At 43.0% G+C, this 3,792-nt stretch overlaps 1 pseudogene; it reads right to left on the minus strand.

Moving 5' to 3' along the window:
* LOC102170226 lies at positions 2,717–3,503 on the minus strand (annotated as a pseudogene).

Genomic DNA, 3,792 nt, shown 5'->3' on the forward strand with positions numbered 1-3,792 from the left:
GGTGATATCCACCTGGGTGACATCCACCTCTCCAACCTCTTGCAACTCAAAGTGTGGTCCTGGAACCGACAGCATCAGCACCAGTTGGGCCTCACCCAAACCTGCTGAGTGAGAATCTGCGTTTTAACAGGATTTCCCTGAGTGACTGGTGTGCCCAGTGGAGCTGGAGAAGTTCAGCTCTAAATATCTATCATCCACAAAAGCACTAATCAGTCACATGTCTCCTCCCAGCATGAAGCCTGACAGTTAAATGGAAGCTACCCACAGGGTCGGGAAGGCAAACAGGAAGCTGGGCCTTGAACAAGCCAAGATACCTCCAAAAGTCCAAGTCTAAGTAGCCCAAGAAGAAAAGTGGGCATAGATTAGTTCATGTAACTGATATGAACTGACTAGAAAGGACTTTAGGGGCAACTGGATCGAGAAACACCAACAATGTCTCTGGGGCTCTACTCATCTCTGTGTTGGCCTCATTCCCTCATCCTGGATCTTAACATGGGATATGAGGAAGGCTGACACCTCTAGACTTATATCACCTAGAGTAAATAAAGTGATCCCTGATTTTAAATTCTAAAAAATAAATAAAAATGGGAAGAAGATCTAAAAAATATTTTTCCAAAGAAGACATACATTTTTTTAATATAAATCAATTTATTTTAATTGGAGGTTAATTACTTTACAATATTGTATTGGTTTTGCCATACATCAACATGAATCTGCTTCAGGTATACACATGTTCCCCATCCTGAACCCCCCTCCCTCCTCCCTCCCCATACCATCCCTCTGGGTCATCTCAGTGCACCAGCCCCAAGCATCCAGTATCATGCATCGAACCTGGACGGGCGATTCGTTTCATGTATGATATTATACATGTTTCAATGCCACATATGGCCAGCAGATACATAAAAATATGCTCAATGGCATTCATCAATTCAGAAACAGGAATCAAAATGTTTTCAGAAATCATCATTTCAGAAACAGAAATCATCATTTTAGAAACAGAAAACAAAACCACAAGGAGATATCATGTCACACCTGCTAGAATGGCTGTTATCAAAAAGACAAGAAGTAGTAAGTATCGGAAAAGATAGGGAAAAAGAAAACCCTTGCGTACTTTTGGTGGGAATATAAATTAATGCTGCCACTAATTAGAAAACAGTGTGGAGGTGCCTGGAAAAGTTATAAATATAACTCCTAGGTACTTATCCAAAGAAATAAAAACACAAGTTGACATGAGTGGAAAAGATATCGGCATCCCCATGTTCTTTGTAAGTGTTACTTACAATAGTCAAGATACAGAAACAATCTAAGTGTCTAGCAACAGAAAAAGAAAATGTGGTACACACACACACAAAATTAAATACTGTTCAGCCATAAAAAAGAAGAAAATCTTGCCATTTGCAACATGGATGGACCCTTAGGGCACAATGTTAAGTGAAACAAGTCAGACAGAAAAAGACAAATACTATAGAACCTTACTTTTATGTGTAATCTAAAAAAGGGAAAAAATAAGATCTTAGATTCGGAGAGCAGATGGTTGGTTGCCAGAGGCAAGAGGTTAGACAGTGAATGAAATGAGTAATGGGGTCAAAAGGTACAAACTCCCAGGTATAAAATAAATAAGTCATGGAGAAGTAATTCACAGCATGGTGATTATAGTTAATAATACTCTATTGCATATTTGACAGTTGCTAAGAGAGTAGATCTTGAAAGTCTTAATCACACACACAAAAATTTTTTGTATCGAGGTATGATAACAGGTATCAACTAGACTTACAGTGGCGATTATTTCAAAATATACACAAATACTGAATTATTGTGTTGTACACCTAAAACTAATGTTATATGTTAATTCAGTTCAATTCAGTTCAGTCAATCACTTTGTCCAGCTCTTTGTGATCCCATGGACTGCAGCATGCCAAGCTTCCCTGCCCATCACCAACTCCCAGAGCCTACTCAAACTCATATCCATTGCGTTGGTGATGCCATCCAACCATCTCATCCTATGTCATCCCCTTCTGCTCCTACCTTCAACCTTTCCCAGCATCAAGGTCTTTTCAAATGAGTCAGTTCTTTGCATCAAGTGGCCAAAGAATTGGAGTTTCAGCTTCAGCATCAGTCCTTCCAATGAATATTCAAGACTGATTTCCTTTAGGGTGGACTGGATGGATCTCCTTGCAGTCCAAGGGACTCTCAAGAGTCTTCTCCAACACCACAGTTCAAGCATCAATTCTCCACTACTCAATTTTCTTTGTACTCCAACTCTCACATCCATATATGACTACTGAAAAAACCAAAGCTTTGACTAGATAAACCTTTGTTGGTCAAAAGTAATGTCTCTGCTTTTTAATATGCTGTCTAGGTTGGTCATAGCATTTCTTCCAAGGAGCAAGCAATTTTAATTTCATGACTGCAGTCACCATCTGCAGTAATTTTGGAGCTGAAAAAAATAAAGTCTCTCACTGTTTCCACTGTTTCCCCATCTATTTGCCATGAAGTGATGGGACCAGATGCCATGGTCTTAGTTTTTTGAATGTTGAGTTTTAAGCCAACTTTTGTTGTTGTTGCTGTTAGTAGAATCTTTTTTATTCAGAAAAAAAAAAAAAAAGTTTTCCAACCACACACAGGACGGGTATGGGTTGGGGGCAGGGGATGTCTGTCCATCCAGCCCGGGCCCCCCAGCCCATGTGGTTTTGGCAGCAATACGGGGTGTGGGGTAATGGCCCCCAAAATAAAAATGGTGTATGTATGTGTGTGGGAAGGAGAGGGGTGCAAAAGCAGTGGGGAATGGTGAGGGGAGGGCCAGACGAGGTCAGTACTGGGAACGCCATGGGTGAAAAGCCATTTCATAACATTTCTTGTTGATTATACCGCCGTGGACACCTTCTTTGCCCATCAGCAGGACTAGCGTCTTGGCAGTCATGGTGACAGTGATGTTGAAAGTTGGGGCTCCACCAGTGCTCTTGGTATGAAGATCCATGGTAAATTCTCCATCTTGCAGCAGTGAGTCCCGGATCACAGAACATTTCTGGCCCCCAAGCGTTAGCCCATTCACGAAAAAACTTGACCGGTCTTTGCCAACTAGGATACCGACCTCAGTAGGCGTGATGTTGACAAAGGTCTTGCCGGGAACGGCGGCCCAGACGGAGGGCGAGTCCTTATAGCCCACGATGGCTGCGTCCTGACAGGTCCCGTCCGCCATGAGATTGTCGATGTAGGCGTTCCACCCGGCATGGCGCTGCTGTCGGGGCTGCTCTCGGGGCTACTGCTGGGGCCGTGGGCTGGGCGCGGGCTGGCGGGCGGGGGACGACGGAGAGCTTCGGGCACGCGCTGCCGACCGGACCACGGCTCTGCTAGCTGTCTTAAGCCAACTCTTTTACTCTCCTCTTTCACTTTCATCAAGAGGCTCTTTAGTTCTTCATTTTCTGCCATAACAGTGGTGTCATCAGCATATCTGAGGTTACTGATATTTCTCCCACCAATCTTGACTCCAGCTTGTACGTCATCCTGCCGGATTTCGCATGAGGTACTCTGCATAAAAGTGAAATAAGCAGGGTGACAATATACAGCCTTGATGTATTCCTTTTCCTATTTGGAACCAGTCTGTTGTTCCATGTCCAGTTCAAACTGTTGCCTCTTGACCTGCATACAGATTTCTCAGGAGGCAGGTCAGCTGGTCTGTTATTCCCATCTCTTGAAGAATTTTCCACAGTTTGTTGTGATCCACACAGTCAAAAGTCTTTGGCATAGTCAATAAAGCCAAAGTAGATATTTTTCTAGAACTCTCTTGTTTTC

The sequence above is a fragment of the Capra hircus genome, chromosome 7 (assembly GCF_001704415.2).
Source record: "Capra hircus breed San Clemente chromosome 7, ASM170441v1, whole genome shotgun sequence".
NCBI lineage: Eukaryota > Metazoa > Chordata > Mammalia > Artiodactyla > Bovidae > Capra > Capra hircus.